Raw genomic sequence first — 18558 nt, forward strand, 5'->3', positions numbered from 1 at the left:
AGGCCATCTATTCCCACCAGGTCTTATCTGCGATCTTGCAGACATCAAAGTAAATACTATGCAGTAGTCTGATCATAAACTTATATAATCCCCCGGGGGGAATACACACCAGAGATATTCATGGTGTAATTGATGACATTCTCTCAGTGTTATGAAACCGTCCCTATCGGTTATATCGTAGAAGTGGGTGATCTAAACAAAAGAAACCTTCACCTGGCTATCCCTTCTAGGGTTGATACAGATTGTTACTGGTCGCGATGTACTGGCAATTATGATTTGTCGTATTTAAGTTCCTCTTCTTCCAAGGCAGTTGTCGATGGTCATACTTGGACAAATGGAATTGTAGGATCACATATTAATTATGTCATCACTGATGCAGTTTTGAAAGAGATGTGGTCCTATAATAGTCCTGTTTAACGATTTGAGTCACCATGCTGTCCTTAGTTGTCAGTTGAAATGGTCACTACTCCTGCAAATATGATAATAAATTTGAAAATTACTTCAAACATACAGGGAAATCGACTACACTGGTCTGCTATAAATATAAAAGGTGACAAATGATGCACTGTTGCTTGACCAAAAAACGATTGAGAAAGCTTTATTGTTGGCCGATTGGGACTTGGAAAGTACGATCAGTATTGAAGTGCAAAATATGCAGATAAATAGCTTTAAGGGGTTAAATACCTGTAATCTTAAGAATAACGCACCATTTGATCTGATAATAGAAGAAAAGAAACAGTCACATCGGAAGGACCAAGCAATATTCAGGAGTAATCCTTGGGTTAAACAATGTTGGGAAACAGAAAATAATAAATCTGGCCACCAGGTATAAAAACAGCATAAATACTGAACTAGTAATCCAAATTGGCTAAAAATATTCTGATGGCTCAAAACCTATGATGCACATATATTTTGGTCAAGTTACAATGAATTCAGAAATATCTGGTCTCCCTCTGAACTTTTTTATAAACACATTGAGTAGTTATACAACAAGCCTGTGAAGATTCATTTAGAAAAAGGAACTGAAAACAAAATATGCTATCCTACAAACCTAAACATACGAGGACACACTGTAGAGTGTTATTACAAAACTCAAGGATTCACGTGCCCCTGGATCAGACGCTATTCCAAATGTATTCTTTAGAGGAAACCCTGAGCTATGGGCCAAAATATTTTTCTATTCCTGACAGCTGCGTAAATCGGCACTTGTCCCAATTTTCAAAAAGGGCAATAGATCGGAACCTTCCAACTATCGCCTTTTGGCTATGATGGACACTAGCCCTTTGCCAGTATTTTATTTGGCCTGAAAGTAGTCAAATACACTGCCCATTTCAGACAGAATTTGTATGTATACTTCAATATTTAATAGCGGACTATAATAATAAGAAAGTTACAAAGCTTTTGACTATATTGCACGTCGCCGACTATGGGAAAAACGTAGACCCTATAGTACTTTATTATATACACATACCTCAATTACAATTTGATTGATATCTGCAGGTGCCCACACTAATTATTATCAAACAAATCGTGGTTCAAAGCAAAGTTGCGTACTGGGTGCCATATTGTACAATTGTTATACCACTGATCTAGAAAATGAACTGCAACTAGCTCATAACTACCCACCAAACAAACGGCAAACAAATACTGTGCTTATCGCACAATGACATAATCTTGTTCGATTAGACAGACAATCGGACTGCAGCGTACGATAGCTGCCTTAGCAGTATATGCCACAAATAACTATATGATCATTAATACATCTAAAACCAAAACCATGTGCTTGAGAAAAAGCACCTTAGGGAAAGTTCCTTTTATATGGAAATTGCAAAATGCTGCCCTCTAAAAAAAATTAAAAAAAAATAATAAAAAAAAAAAAAAGGCATTATCTACTTGGGCTTTCCTGTTAAAATAAACCCCCCCCCCCCCCAACATCTTACTATGAAGAAATTATCACAGTGAAATTTGGAATAAAATGGCTAGTTTTGAAAAACTACATAGTGCACTGCAGAGGATACAACATGGAGGGTGTTTTGGAGGTATATCGTCTGAACATTGTCCCTAACATCTTATATCTGCTTGAGGCACTTTCTAGTACACACATTCGGTGGCTAGATAGACTCGAAGGTAAATTACTTAGTTTGTTTATAAACGTACACAACTCGATGCTGGTTGAGGCACTAAGTTTAGAATTTAGCTTGCCATCAATAAGGACAGCATGGTGTGTATGGAGAACACTGCTACACAGTAAAGTCCAGAAAACAAATACAAATTCAAAAGGAACAAGTTACTTACCGGTAACTGTTGTTCTGCAGCATGGGTCTGGCATGGATTCACATGCTCATGAATATTCCGTCGTCAGGCCGGGAATCCTCGGTATAGAAAAAAAAAAATCAGTATCAGTTTCGTTTCTGATCTGTCTTTCTTAGTAGTAACCAATCACTGGTCTCTGGGTCATACTGCCCCCAGCCAATGACTGCCCTCTCCCTAAGCCCCGCCCCCGGCAGCCATCCTCAGATTTGGTAGCACGTGAAGTGGCAGTATGACCAAGTGAAGAGCCGCAGAGGGGTAGGCGGGAGGGTTCGCATGTGAATCCATGCCAGACCCATGCTGGAGAACAACAGTTACAGGTAGGTAACTTGTTCCTTCTCCAGCATGGGGTCTGGCATGGATTCACATGCTCATGAATATAAGAATACATAGCAGTATACACATGCACAACCACGGGAGGTGGCAAAAGGCTCAATATCAAGCAATACAACAACTCAACATTAAGCAACTCTTACCTCACCAGGCTCACCTTAGGTGAACAGGATGCGCAGCACTGCCTGGCCGACTCTGGACTCCTCCCTGGAATCCCGGTCGACGCAGTAGAATCTCGTGAAGGTGTGCGTCGACCTCCACGTAGCAGCCCTGCAGATGTCGAGCAGGGGCACACCAGACTGGAACGCCGTAGTAGCAGCGATCGCTCTGGTCGAATGGGCTCTCGGACGGCCGGGCAGCGGTCGGTTTGCCAACCGGTGACAGTGCATGATGCAGCCAGAGAGCCATCTGGAAATGGAAGTCTTCGAGAGAGCCTTCCCTTGATTCACAGGTCCAAAGTTCACAAACAGCTGTGATGTCTTCCGAAAACTCTTTGTGCGGTCCACGAAGAACTTCAGCGCTCTAGCTACATCTAGCAAGTGCAGAGTCCTCTCAGCCGGCGACGGGAAGAAAACTGGCAACACCAAGGGCTCGTTGAGGTGGAAGTCCGACGGTACCTTGGGCATGAAGGAGGGGTGCATCCTCAGCACCACCGTCGTGTCGTGAAAAGTCAAGTATGGAGGCTTGCAACACAGGGCCTGGATCTCTCCCACTCGTCGTGCAGAGGTGATGGCCACGAGGAATGCTGTCTTCCACGACAGAAACTTCAACGGCACTGAATGCATAGGCTCAAATGGGGCCCCCATGAGCCTAGTTAGTACCACGTTGAGCTCCCACGCCGGGGCAGGGGCCTTCACCGGCGGGAATGATCGGAACAGTCCTTTCATAAATTCCTTCACCAGACGATGAGACCACAAGGACGCCCGTCCTGTAGTTCTGGTGTAACGTGAGACGGCAGCCAGATGTACCTTGATGGAAGCGTGAGATAGGCCAGCCTTGGCCAAATACAGTAGGTACGGCAATACTTGAAGGGCCGTAATCCGAAGAGGGTTAATCTTCTGTGCCCGGCACCAGACAGAGAACCTCTTCCATTTGTGTCCGTAGCACTTGAGAGTTGAGGATGCCCTGGCCTTTGCAAGAACCTCTCTGCAGTCGGCCGGGATGTTGTATCCTCCAAAGTCTAGTGCTGCAGGAGCCAGGCCTGCAAGTTCAGCGATTCTGGTTTGTGATGAAGAATGGCGCCTCCTTCTCCGGAGAGAAGATCCGCGTCCGCCGGCAGCTTGACTGCTGTGGACGCTGACGAGTCCAGAAGGTCCGGGAACCAGATCTGCCTCGGCCACGCCGGTGCAACGAGGATCATCCTGCACCGGGACCTCTTGAGCTGGTTGACGAGCCGGAGTAGCAACGGCAACGGCTGGAATGCATAAAGGAACAGGCCATCCCAGGGGAACGAGAAAGCATCCCCCATACTCCTCGGTTGGGGAAACCTGCTGGCGAACCTCCGGCACTTGGAGTTTGCCGCCGTCGCAAAGATCGCTCTGGGGTTCGCCCCATCGTCGGAAGAGTCGGTCCACTTGATCCTGGCGCAGTTCCCACTCGTGGCACGAGCGCAGCTCCCTGCTGAGTGAGTCGGCGATGGTGTTTTTTATCCCTGTCAGATGAAAGGGTACCAGAAACATCCCTTGGGCGACGGCCCAATGCCACAGATCCTGGGCTTCCTTGGACAGGGCAGGGGATCTGGTTCCGCCCTGCTTCCGAATGTAAAACATCGTGGTGGTGTTGTCGGTGAAGATCCTCACCACCTTGCCCTTGAGGGACGGAAGGAAAGACCTGAGGGCCCAGAATACTGCGCAGAGCTCCAAGATGTTGATGTGGGGAGTCTTCTCCTCCGAGCACCAAAGGCCTCTCGCGTGGAGACCCCCAGTGTGCGCTCCCCAACCTTCCAGGGAGGCATCCGTCGTCACCGTCACCTGGTGGGCCGGGGCTAGAAAGCCTGTTCCCGCTGTCAGATGAGTGCGGACACCCCACCATTGTATCGCCTGACGCAACGTCTCGTCGAGCGAGATCCTGTCCTCGAAGCTGCCCGTCGTCTGGATCCAGTGGGCGTCGAGGAATTCTTGTAAGGGCCGCATCCAAAGTCTGCAATGGGGCACCAGATAAATGCAGGAGGACATCATTCCGAGGAGGGACTTGATAGACCTCACTCTGGCCACGTCCGTGGCCAGTAGACGTTGCACCTTTCCTAGGATGGTCCTTATCCTTTCCTCTGACGGTGAGGTCCGCCGCGCCACTGTGTCGAGCTGTGCTCCCAGAAACAGGGCGACTTGCGACGGGACCAGGTGGGATTTTGCAAAGTTGATGGAGAACCCCAGGTCCGTGAGCAGCTGGGCGGACTTCGCAGTGTGTTCCACGGCGAGCTCCCTTGTCCTTGCCCGTATTTTGATGTATTTGTTTAGTCGTCGCAGTTCCAGGATGGGACGCCATCCTCCTGTCTTCTTCCTCACGAGGAAGTATCTTGAGTAAACTCCGGAGCCCCGAAGCCTCTTCGGGACGAGCTCGATGGCACCTTTCCTGAGCATCGCCCGTACTTCCAACAGCAGTTGAGGGATGTGATTTTCCTTCCTGGCCACGCGAGGAATGCGGGGGCACCTCTTCTGGAACTCGAGGGCGTGCCCCAGGGCGTCCAGCACCCAACGGTCGTTGGAGATGGACTCCCACACGCCGACAAACTTAGTCGGCCGGCCTCCCAGCGGGGTGCTTCGGCGGGGGCCTGACCCGACGGACGGTTCAATCTTGCTTGGAGGCCGCTTTGCCTCCCTGACCACCTTGGCGACGACGGCGGGATCCACCCGACTTGCCACGTCCCCTGTAGGCCTCCTGCGACGAAGACCTTGCCGCTTGACGGTAAGTAGAGGAGTTGCTGCCGGCTCCCTTGGAGGCACCCTGTCTGCCTCCGGAGCTCCGAAAGGACGGCCGTCGCTGTTGGAGCACACCCAGTGCACGGGCCGTCTCCGTGTCCGTCTTGATCGCCTGAAGGGATTCATCAACCGCCTTGCCAAAAAGGTTGTTCCCATCGAAAGGCATGTCCAAAACCTTGGTCTGAACTTCCTGGCGGAAATCCGTTGCCCTGAGCCATCCTTGTCGTCTCAGGCAAACGCCGTTGCCCAACTGACGGAAACCGGTGTCGGCGATGTCCGTGGCCACCGTAATGGCGTGGTCCGAGGCAATCTCACCTTCCTGTAAGGTTTCCAGGGCCTCAGCCCTCTCTGCATCCGGAAGGAAGTCCAACAGAGGGGCGATCTTGAACCACAACTCCCTGTCGTAGCGGGCTACGATGGCCAGGGCGTTGGCCACTTTGATGGTCGTCGCTGCAGATGAGATGACCCGTCGTCCCATCGCATCCAGTTTCCTACCCTCGCCGTCCGGAGGGGAGGTTGAAGTCGAGGCCGATGCCCCCCCTGCTTTCTTCTTGGCCGCTGCCGAAACGACCGAGTTCGGGGTAGGTTGCGCCCTAAGGCACAAGGGGGCAGCGTCGGGGACCCGGTACTTCTTCTCGTACCGGTCCCTCTTCGCAGGAGCCATGGCAGGGTTCTTGAGGAGGGCGAGCCCCTCATCCCAGATGTCATCAAGAAGCGGTATGGCGAGGACCGTCTTCCTTTTAGCCTTGCGCCGCTGGTAAAGGAACCCCTCCTTTTCCTCGGGGCAGAGCTGGAAGAGCTCGGATGCCCTGGAGATCATTGCATGGAAGGATCCAATCAGGTCGGGCGGGGACGCCCGGGCAAGGGGCGACACGTCCCGTCGTCGCCTCAGTCATCATCCGTACCCGTTGTAGTCGTGTCCATGCCTGCATCATCCACGTGGGTAGTGGACCGGGGGGGGGGGGTGGGGAGGCAGAGAAGGCCGCAGAGGCGGGAGAGGCGGCCTAGGATGCGTCATCCTCCTCTTAATCGGTGGGCTCCGCGAAGGTCCTGGCTCCGGATCCTCCGTCGGGTCTGGCTCAGGCTCCTCCGTCAGGGGAAGGGGCAACCTAGTCCTTCTCTCCGAGCATAAGGACTGGATGGCTGACAAAAAGGCCGCCAAGGTGTCCTGCGGCGCCGGAAACGACGGGAGCGAGGGCTCTTGAGGAGCCTCGTCTGCGTCACTGTCGCCCTCGTCGGGATCCCTCCCGATGGTCTGGGTCTCCTCCACGACTTGGATGAGCTCATCTTCACAGGTCGTGTCCGTATCCAGGACGGCCACCACCCCCCCCTTTCCAACGAGGACTTTGTGGGGGTCTTCTCGATGGGCCTGAAAGACGACTCCCTCCGCTGTGGCAGGGAGACTCTGGTACCTGAGGGCGCCCCACTGGTGTAGCCTCCACAGGCTGAGCCAGGGCCGCGGCGACATCCTCAATCGAGGTCCTAGCAGGGTGAATCATGGCCAACGTCGCCTTCTGTACGCCTGGGGCCCTCAGCTTCAGGGGAGGGTCCGAGCCTCGCTCCCCCTCTGCCGGAGTCTTCGAGATCGACCGGAGCCTCTCCAAAAGCTTTGCCGGGTTCTCGGACTTCCTCTTATCCGAGCCAGAGTGTTGGCTCGTGGTCGATGGCGCCGGGGAGGGTGTGCCCTGCCTGGCAGCCAAGGAGCCCGACCGTTCGGCGCTCCCAGTGCCCGCGGACTCGCGGTGCTTAGCCTTTTGTTGGGCCCCTGTCGCCGGAGCACCTCACAGGACTTAGAAGACCGCTCGGACTTCTTTTTCTTCTTCTCGCCTGGCGGGCTCTTACCTTCCAGCCAGTTGGCGAGACGGAGGTGGCGATCCTTCATGGTCCGCTCCGACATGTTTCCACAAAACGCGCAGTCCTTTTCCTTGTGTGTCTTGTCCTCATGGAGACAGTAGAGGCATAACGAATGCTCATCCTCCTTGAAAACATTCTGAAGCTGGCATCCAGTGCAGGTCCTGAATAGCTTCCCGGTCGTCGTGCTCCCTTTCTCCTGGGCCATGTCCGGGTAGGCCTCGGAACTTCTGGAATCCTCCAAAAGCGTAACTCAACGAAATCTTCACCATTGAGGGGCGTAGAAAACTCCGAAACGGATCCCCGTTGATCGGAAGTAGAAACGGTGGAGCTTGAGGCTCTATTTAACTGAAAAAATGAGAAATCTGAAAAAAGCGTGAAAACGCAGCAAAAGCTCGAGAGCTAAGCACGAGGACTCCCAACACTTGAACGTGCGGTAAAAATCTGAGGATGGCTGCCAGGGGTGGGGCTTAGGGAGAGGGCAGTCATTGGCTGGGGGCAGTATGACCCAGAGACCAGTAATTGGTTACTACTGAGAAAGACAGATCAGAAACGAAACTGATACTGATTTTTTCTATACCGAGGATTCCCGGCCTGACGGGGAATATTCATGAGCATGTGAATCCATGCCAGACCCCATGCTGGAGAAGATTGGTTACAACTGGTGGGAAACCAAATGGACGATGGTGGAAAATAAATTGCTTTATAGAGGAACTCAAATCAACTCTATGCCCGACTTTGAGAAGATCGAAGTTGTGGGAGAGAGTCCAAAATATAGAGCTGTTGCATACTAGGAAAACATATAAGGTATATTCATACCAGAGTTTTCCCTTTTATAAACTTAGTGGCCATTTATCTAAACTCTGCACAATTGAGCTGAAACAGTTCATATTGTATTTGTGGCTAAATCTACTCCCCACTAGAGAGTTCCAGGGAATAGGGCAAATTGGACCACTAACTTATTGTTTATGCCGGCTTGGCCATAAGGACGTTGAAACTAGCCACCATATATTAACAGCTTGTTCCGAGTTGGCAATGTGCTACAGGAAAGGTTACTCTGGAAACGTCACAAAAATTCTAAACATTCTTCATGACCAATTTTGGTCAATGTTATGTGGGGCAGAATCCATAGTAGTAACTGCAGCAGCTTTTGCAGTTGGAAAGAATCACTGAAGAGATTTGATTGATTTGATAGCCGATTCTGTATAAACTTCAAAGAAATCTTTTTTATTCTTTTTAGAATTTTGTATATTTACTTTTTTATTTGATGTGCTTAATGTTTTGTAATTAGCTAAATAAACAAAAATAAATTACAATAAAAAAAAACAAAAAAAAACAACATTTACAAGCACGGGTTGGTTAGGATAAACGCCTATAGGGTACACGTTTACCACTATACAGAACAAGAACCCACCACTTTTCCAGGTGTGAGCCAAAAAAAAGTGTTGGGATACGATAACTAAAGTGTGAGCTAGTCTTATATTTGGGATGCTGGTCTCACCCAGCCTCTCATAGCAACTCTGTCAGGGATGAAATGCCTAGACTATGTCGCCGATACTGGTGTTCTTCACAAGGTAATAGCACTACTCGTTACTTGTAAATCACTCAAGGGGAAAAGTAACTGGTAGACCTTTAGTCGGTCCTGGAACATAATGCTCTGTTACTAATGGATATGGTGAACTTTGCACCAAGGGATATATTCTCTTCACACACACTGCAGAGGAATGGTTTGTTGCATTTGTATTTATTACTTTTATATAGCGCTTTCATCCAAAGCGCTTTACATTATAACAGAATACATAGAACATTATAACAGAAGAAGAAATTTATAATGAATCGAACCAATAAAAACAGTAAGTAGAGCAATTAATCTGTGAGCGGTAAGGTGAGGAAGGGAAGGAGGAGGGGAGAAACAGAAGGGATATAATGGTGGAGTGAGGGAGGATAAGGGGAGGAGGGAGGGAGGAGAGGATCATAGGGAAGATTCGAGGGAAGTGGAGAGGATGAGAGGTGGGGAAGGTTTAAGGTGGGGAATGGAGAAGAACCAGTTATTTTCTTACCTTATAACGTTCTTTCGATGGGATTTTCCTCCGACCTATTCCTCATCTTTGATGTTATCCATTCCAGCTTGCTGGCCTCGGAATTTTTTTCAGTAGAGGGTGCTGCACGTCGACGTCCCTCATGTTGGTGTCCCTCGACAGCCTCTGTATCGGCGCTGACGTCATCGTGCATATAAATAGACTCACGCAGCGTCCGTTCCGTTTTTAAGCTTAAAATTAGCTGGTCATGAATTGGTTATTGACCTTGAAGGAGCGTAAGCTGCAACTACAAGGGAAGTTTTACTACGGGGATGGATGGGAGGGGCGATAAGGAATATGTCGGAGGAACATCCCATTGAAAGAACGTTACAAGGTAAGAAAGTAACTTGTTCTTCGAAGGGATTGTGTCCTCCGACGTATTACTCATCTTTGATAGACTCCCATAGCAGTGGTGGTAAAAAAGGAGGTGGGAGTAAAATTGGAATATTTCCATTTAAGAATGTACAGAATGTAACACAGCTTTCCCAAATCTTGTCTCCTAGCTAGAGGAGGAATCCAGGCTGTAAAGGTATGTGCGGACGACCATGTGGCAGCCGCACAAATGTCTCGAATTGGAACCCCTCTTTGGAGAGCCGAAGAGGCTGTGATATCTCTGGTTGAATGAGCCCTAAGATGTTGAGGGGGTTCTTTCCCTGCCAATTTGTAGCATTCTAAAATGGTTAAAATAATCCATCTTGAAATGGTTTGCTTCGTGATTGGCAATTCTAATTTGAGTCCTGCATAACCAATAGTTCGTCTGCTTGCCTTATCCTAGCAAGTGTGCGGATATAAAAACTCAAGGCACACCTTGGATCCATACCATGTAACCTCTCTTTGTCTTTCCTTGGGTGGGGAGGAGGATAGAATGAAGATAAAGTTATTTTCTGCGTAATGTGGAATTCAGGAACCACCTTTGGGAGAAAATTAGGCTTCACTTGTAAAACAACCTTGTCTTTATGAAAGGTTGTATGAGGAGGTTTGCAAGATAGAGCTTGTAATTCGCTCACTCTTCTGGCAGATGTTAGAGCCACTAGGAAGACCGTTTTAAGAGTGAGAAACCTTAATGAACAAGAATGGAGAGGTTCAAAAGGAGTATCCATCAGAAAAAGTAAGACTAGATTTAGGTCCCACAATGGAACTTGTAAAGGCTTTGGGGGAAAAACATTAGTTAACCCTTTCAGGAATTGGATTACCAGGGATATTTTGAAATATGAAGGCTCCTCCGCAGTGTGCTTAAAGATTGACTGGCTGCGAGGTAACCCTTGATCGTAGCAACTTGAAGGCCTGAATTTGCTAAGTAGAGTAAGAAAGATAACACCATTGGTGTGCTGCAAGAGAAGGGTTCGATATGCTTTTCTCTACACCAGCTGCAGAATATGTTCCAACGGCAGCGGTACAAAGTCTTTGTTGCTGGCCTTTTAGCTGAAAGCAACACCTCCATGACGTCATCCGGGAGATCCCAATCCTTGTATCTCAACCTTTCAGAAACCAAGCGTGAAGGTTGAGGGTTCTGATGTCTGGATGGAGAACCTGACCTCCCTTCTGCAAGAGAAGATCCTCCCTTTGCGGAAGACGAATTGGAGGGCAGATGGACATGTCCAGAAGGTCCGGGTACGACGTTCTCCTGGCCCAATCTGGGGCAATTAGGATCTTCGTTTTCCGGAATCGTCTCAACCTCCTGAACATTTGAGGAATGACAGGGACTGGAGGAAACGTGTACAGAAGTGTAAACTCCCAGTCTATTACGAATGCGTCCCCTAGAGCTCCTCTCGGGGGAAATTCCCTTGAACAGAATTGATCGCACTTCCTGTTGATGCTGATGGCAAACAAATCCACTTGAGGGGTTCCTCAAAGGGCGAAGATCTCTTGAAGGACTTCCTGAGCTAATTCCCACTCGTGGGAGACTGTGCTCTGCCTGCCAGAGCGTCCGCCGTCAAGTTCTTCTCTCCGCCAAGGTGAACTGCCGATAGAGAGATTCCTTCTTGAGTTGCCCAAAACCAGAGCTGCACTGCCTCTCTGTACAGTGGCAGTGGCCCTACGCCTCCCCTTTTGTTGAGGTGGTGCATGGCCACTGTGTTATCTGTTATTATCAGGACATTTTTCCCCCTGTACTGATGGCAGAAAAGCTTTCAGCGCTAGTCTGATTGCTTTCAGCTCCAACAGGTTGATATGTAGTCTGGACTCCGATGGAAACCAACGACCGCTGATGGTCAAGTCGTTGGCATGGGCTCCCCACCCCGCGAGTGAGGTATCCGTGACTACTGTTATCTCTGCCCATGGTTGCCAAAACTGTTCTCCTTTAAAAAATTTCTCCCAACAGGCCCACCACTGAAGGTCTTGAGCTACTCTGTCTGGGACTTTAAGGAGGTCTGACATCTTTCCTGAGAATTGCGACCATTGGGTTCTTAGTGCCCACTGGAGGGATCTTATTCTCAGGCGAGCCTCTGGCACTAGGAAGATGCAGGATGCCATGAGGCCTAGCAACCTCAAAATGTCGAAGGCTGGAAGAAGTTGGGCATTTTGAAACTTGTTGACCATCTACAGAATATCTTGAGCCCTCACCTCTGATGGCGAGGCTTTCCCCAGGGAAGTGTCCAGGACCGCTCCAATGAACTGGAGTCTATGTGATGGTATCATCTGTGACTTCTTTAAGTTGAGGGAGAAGCCCAGCTTGTGAAGGATGTGGCAGACATAATCTAGCTGGATCTGAGCTTGTTCAGAAGATACTTCTCTGATTAGCCAATCGTCCAGGTAGGGGTAGACGTGGATCCCTTCCCTCCTTAGACTTGCAGCCACTACCGACATTAGTGTTAAGCCGAATCCTGTGCAGTTCCCTTGGGGAACACTGCAAAAAGATCAAGACTACAGGAGTAAGCAGTAAACCCAATTGGTAGCAGTCTGTACCACCCAGATTTACCCGGTAGCTGTGGCTGAGCAGTCAGACTTCTCTCAAGAAGAGTTAGACAGTATACAGAGGATACACAATAGGGCTAAAACACAGTAGAGCAAGCAAACACTGACCAGAGCTTGGTATCAAAAGTATATAATTATTTAACACACACTTTAGAAAATACACTAGCACTATAAATCAAAAGCAATTTCCAACACAATCAGAAACGTATTCACACCTCCCTTAGCAATTACTGGACAAGTCTGAGTCAAAACACCACTTTGTCAAAACAGGGGTGAGCGTGTAACTTAGATGGCACTCCAATAATTAGGTTAAAGGGAGAGAAAAAGGCAGGTCATAGAAATAAAACGGTTCCCAACACTTTTAAGAGACAAAAAAGTTACTGAAGGCAGAGTATACTGTAGAGCCAAAGTTCATAGGCCAGGCCCACTTTGAATGGAGCAAGGCTAAATGTGCCCAAAATCACACGGTTTAGAAATGCATTCAAGTCTTTGTAGAAATGTTAAAAAGAGGTTGGGGTGATTCAAAAGACAAAAGTTAGAAGGTCTGGGGGCCAACCCAGTTGGAAAGCCAAGGATTTAAGGGTCACCTTTAGCAATCCGGAGAAAGGGAGGCCAGGCAGAACAGTACCTTTAAGAGTGAGGAAGCTCCAGCGGTGGCATTTGTTCCTGGCAGCGGATGCAGTTTGTGGTTTCGACCAGGGGAAGAGAATCTCGTCGAGGAGGAAACTGGAGTCGTTGCACTACCCAGGGAAGAAACCAGCTGCGGAGTTCGTCCGTTAAAAGGTGCGTTCCTGGTATTCGCGGTCACAGTGGTGAAACTTGGCTATCCGGCCGCCGGGTTGCTTGGCACGGGCGATTCGACCAAGAGACATCCTGGAAGGCGAAATGGCGAACTGGTTGATCCCACCAGCTCAGAGGGAGAAGACTCTTCCAGCAGAAGATCTCCTCTTGTCGTCAGGAAAGAGGTGAGGTTGTTGCAGCAGGGCTCCACCGGTGGTGTTGTCGTTGCAGATGGCTCAGCTTCTTCCCTCTTCGGATTTCTTAGGTCCTGTGGCGACTTCTGAAGTTCCAGTCCCAAAAGCCCTGCTTTTATGCAGAAAACCCCCCATTCAACAGCCTAGCTGTCACTCAAACATGCGGCTCACCACTGGGCCAATCAGAACAGAGTGCGACTTGAGTTGCTAAGGCAACGCAGTCCAGGGTGCCAATTCCCCCAACCACACATCCTGTGGAACCCAGGCAGAGTGGCACCAGTTGGAGGGCTTCTGTGGACAAGCCCACCAAAAAGTGGAACAAAGGGCCCGTCCTTGGTTGGAGTTATAGAGACGGACACGCATGCCATTTTAGAAAAGAGTTCTGGCAAAAAGACCCCACCGGTGATTTAATATTAAATAAATAACCCGGCGGTATCTTTAACATTGCACCAAAAAAGTGGTGCGTTTAAAATCAATGGGAAAATCCCATAGGAAATATTCTGGTGGAATATTTTGCATGGTAACCACTGCCACCAGCCAGAAACTTGAAAAGGGGGGCCTGGACAGAGCCCCCTTGGAAACAGACCAAGGGGCAATCGAATTAACCCCTTCCAGTACTTCCACAATATGATGGTTTGTACTGTTTCTGTTCACAATTTGGGACTAATAAAGTCCATGGTGACTTTACATGCCCTGGGAGACAGTAGTCAGTCCCAGGGTATGGAGTCTATGTCTGGGGGTCACTGACACCCCCGTGTTACTGCACTGAGGGTGCTGTGTGACATACACAAAAACAGATGATACCCTATGGAGTAAAAGACCCCATAGCCCATAAGCACACAAAAAGTCAAAGACATACCTCAAATCATGCCTAAGAGTGAGAGGAAAAGAGTCTCACTCTTTGCTGGAGTTTTGGGGTTAGTTTTTTTTCTCCTGCTAAGCTGCTGGGGGACTCACTAGGTTTGGGAAATTAGCCTTATAAGAGAATTCTCCCTAACACTTAGCTTGGTGAAGACCCTCAGGCGGAGGTCATCCCAAATGGCAGAACTCACAATTGATAGTGAGAGTTGACAATTGCGAACCTCAGGTATTTCCTGTGTTTCAGATGGATTGGCACATGGAAATAAGCACCCTGAAGGTCTAGAAATACCAACCAGTCCTGAAGCTGGATGGCCTGGAGGATCTGAGAAAGAGTTCCCATCTTGAACTTGTCTTTCCTGAGGAATTTGTTCAATTCTCGCAGGTCCAAGATGGGTCTCAGTCCTCCGTCCTTCTTTGGTACTAGGAAGTAGGGGGAATACCAACCCTTGTTCCTCTCTGCTACGGGTACCGGCTCTATGGCACCCTTCTATAGCAGGTCTACAATCTCCTGCATAAGGAGTGGGTCTGGAAATTTCAAAGAGTTCTTCCCTAGTGGATGACTGAGGGGTGTGTAGGAAGGGCAGGCTGTAACCTTGGCAACTGTTTCCAATGCACAAACATCTGACGTAATAGCCTGCCATTCTGCCAGATGTTGAGGTAACCTGCCCCCTAGAGGTGTCTTGTGAGGGGAGACCTCAGAGGTGTTTAGAAGTGGCTGACGCAGATGCCGCGGGTAAAGTGGCGCCTGCTGCTGCGGCTTTTGTACCTTTGACCCGTCCACCACAGGTGAATCGTTTCTGGCCCCTTTGAGCTGGCTGTCCTCTGCCTTTTCCGAATGCAGAGTAAAAGCGAAAGGACCTACCCCTTCAGGAGGTTCCTGAGGGGCGATTTAGTCTGCCGGATTGCAGCACCAAGAGATTTCGCTGCTGCCTTGGATGTTTGTAATCTCTCCAGGCTGTCATCAGCCTTCTTACCAAATAAAGAAGTGCCGTCCAAGGGCATGTTCAAAAGTCTGGCTTGTACATCTGGAGCAAAATCAGACTTCCGCAAGCAGGCAAATCCGCAGATTGTGGTACTTGCCGCCATGGCCCTGCTGATACTGTCAGCAGAATCAATGCCTGTTTGAAGGGATTCGCACATTGCATCCTTTCCATCCCTGATGATGTTTAAGATTGCTTCCCTTTCCTCTCCTTCCGGGAGACAGTCAGCCGCAGATTAAGCACACTCCCAAAGTGTATGGCTGAATCTCGCTAGCGTGCAAGTGGCATTAATAGATTTAAGCGCCATGCTACATGCCGAAAAGACTTTGACATGGCATCAAATCTTTTATCATCCCTGTCCTGTGGAATAGTAGGGTATGCAGACTTACTATTTGATGAAGTTGCTGCCTGTACAACTAAACTCTCTGGAGTTGGATGCTTGCTCAAATATTCAGGATCTGAAGCAGATACCCTGTATTTAGCGGAAAGTTTCTTGTTTACTGCCGGGATAACTTGAGGAGTTTCCCAATTTGCAGAGATTTTTCTCTGCAGGGCAGTATGAAAGGGAACAATAGGATCTTCCTGTGGACCTTTATCCAAAATATCCTACTCCTTGTCGTCGAAATTGTCGACGGCATCCTCGATGTAATGGTCGAAGTCCTCGACACCTCTACTGTCTGAGATGTAGTGACAGTTGGAGGTCTGTCTTTTATCGGAGTCGACACTAGCGTCGAAGTAACCGATTTATGAGTCGAAGGGCCCTTCGACAAAGGCGTCGATGACGCAGATATGTGAGTTGAAGAAATCTTCGACGACGGGGTCGATTACGGGGTCTTACTGCCTTTACTCGAGGGTTCATGACACCCTCTGGCAGTTTCTCTCGCCGGGCTCAACGACTGCGGCGTTTTGATTTTTCAGGCTTTTCACCCAGGGTATCACCTTTAGACATCTCCGAGGGGGTCGAGGCCTCTTTCTCGAAGACGCTAAGCATTTTCTTATGGAATTCCTCCCACTTAGCTGGAGAGCTGTGTTTTGTGGGGCAGGTGACCCTTTCTGGGGAGGTAGAGGAAGAAGGAGATATACGACGCCTCTTCTTCGAGTGTTTTGATCTCGAAGACTGATGGGAACCGCTTTGAGACTTTGAACGGGAATGTTTCTTGTGACGACGAGGAGACAAATGTCTCGATTCTGCTGAAGAAAATTTAGAGGGAGTACAAGTTTTAAGAGTATTTCCTCTTTCTAACTTCCCCTTACGCGCCTTCAAGGCTTTCGCTGTCATGGACATACAGTCCTCACATTCCGAACAGTGATGCTCCGATACCAGGCACCCCAAACAGATCCTGCGAGGATCCGTCAAACACATTTTCTTCCCACAGTCGCAACACTTCTTGAAACTGGACCGTGGGGTCGATGGTTCGGATGAAGAAGCCATCGCGTTTAGATGATATCTTCGAAGATTAACCAGAATCTTCCTGAAGAAAGGAACTGAGCATCACGTTTACGAGGCCCACGAAGCGTGGAAAAACGGAATTGAACAACGGACACTGCGCGAGTCGATTTATACGCACAAGGACGTCAGCGCCGATACAGAGGCTGTCGAGGGACACCAACTCGAGGGACGTCGACGTGCAGCGCCCTCTACTGAAAAAATATTCCGAGGCCAGCAAGCTGGAATGGACAACATCAAAAATAAGGAATATGTCAGAGGACACAATCCTTTCGAAGGAGAGATTTCAGGGAAGTGCGGAAGGAGGAAAAGGTAGGTATAGAGCAGATTGAGAGAGGTAAGGAGTTCCAGTGGAGGGGGGCTAGCAGCTGTAAGGAGCAGCAACGTGAGGAGGCACATGGGGAAGGGGGAACAGTGAGAAGGAAGTGGTCAGCTGAACAGAGGGAGTGGGAGGGATTATAGAAAGAGGAGAGAGGAGAGATAAGGGGAAGCCAGGTCATGGAGAGATTTAAAGACTAGACAGAGGAAATGAAATTTAAGTTGGGAGTGAAAGGGAAGCGAGCCAAGGGAGGAGAGCGAAGAAGAAATTGAGTCATGCGGGGCAAAGAGACAGTGGGTACGGATAGCTGAGTCGTAGATAGATTTGAGGGGAGCAAGATGAGAGGCGTGTAGTCCAAAGAATAGGAAGGAGCAGTAGAAGAGGCGAGAGAAGATAAGGGAGGAGATTAATAGTTTTGTTGCATGAAAGGTAAGAGGAGCAGACTTTGCAAATATTGAAGAGGTGGTAGCGACAGGCGCGAGAGGTAAGAGAAATATGGTGGGCAAAGGAGAGGGAAGAGTCAAAGTGAATGCCTAAATTGCAAGCGTGGGCAGAGATAGGAAGATTAGAGGGGGGGGGGTGAATGAAAACTGGCGGAGAGGGAGGGGGAAGAGTATTGGAGGGAAAGAACAAGACTTCAGTCTCATCAGTATTGCGAGAAAGAAAAAACAGGATGACATCCAGTTTTAATGGCAGTAAGACAGGAAGAGAGTTTAAGGTGGAGGTCAGAGGAGAAGGAAGAGAAAGAGAGGAAGAGGGCCAGCGTTTGTTGCCAGTGGAAAGCCGTAAACACCTTGTACAGGTTCCAGTTCCAGAACCTGCAAGCGTCCTCTGAGTTTGTTGCAAAAAGCCTCATTTATTTCTCTGCAGCCTCCTCAAGTCCCGGCCAGGGTCTGCGTGCAGGCTTTCAGGCCCACTGGTAGCCTCAGTCATCCACGTGCAAATGCAGTAGATGCATAGGCACTCGAGGCAAAGAGATGGTACCGCTCCCAGTACCACCAGCTTGACCATCATAGGTTCCTCAAGGGGTCACTTCCCCCGCCAAACTTCCTGCCCTTCCAAAATTCCCACACTGGTTACTTGCTTTCCCAAGACGGCTCATCCTTTGCACTTTGTTGATTGGTTGGGTAGGACTTTGCTTGGGGCCCTCAGATTGGTGAAAAATCCAGTCAGTCCCAATTATCCTGCACTGTGGGTCAGCGGTCACAAAGTGATAAAATGCATGGCAATAATGTTAGAGAAATGTAAAAGTCCCATCTCTCCAACCTTATGTAACTATTGAGTGGTATGAACCCACCTTGATGGGTTAGAGTATGTGAGATGTTGAGTCTATTTACGATTCAAATTGTTTGTGAAGGTTTTGAAGAATGCCTGCAATTGTCCCCATCCCACCCGACCCAATTGTTTTAATGTGCATCAGTTTACTATGAAGTAGTGTCTCCAATTAGTGAACAATCATTGTCAACTGTACTTCCCATTTTACCCATCAACCCTGCAGATGCAAATACCGGCATAACCGTCCCTCTGCCTTTCCCTTATGCACTTCAAAACAACTTGTGACCAACACAATTTAA

At 48.8% G+C, this 18558-nt stretch overlaps 1 protein-coding gene across 3 annotated transcripts in view; it reads right to left on the reverse strand.

Moving 5' to 3' along the window:
- The window catches only part of DIS3L (DIS3 like exosome 3'-5' exoribonuclease), a 1101103-nt gene that overhangs the window by 950648 nt on the left and 131897 nt on the right, over positions 1-18558 (reverse strand). The gene's annotated exons all lie outside the window — the stretch shown is intronic.

Source organism: Ambystoma mexicanum, chromosome 11, assembly GCF_040938575.1.
Source record: "Ambystoma mexicanum isolate Mex_15411 chromosome 11, UKY_AmexF1_1, whole genome shotgun sequence".
Classification (NCBI taxonomy): Eukaryota; Metazoa; Chordata; class Amphibia; order Caudata; family Ambystomatidae; genus Ambystoma; species Ambystoma mexicanum.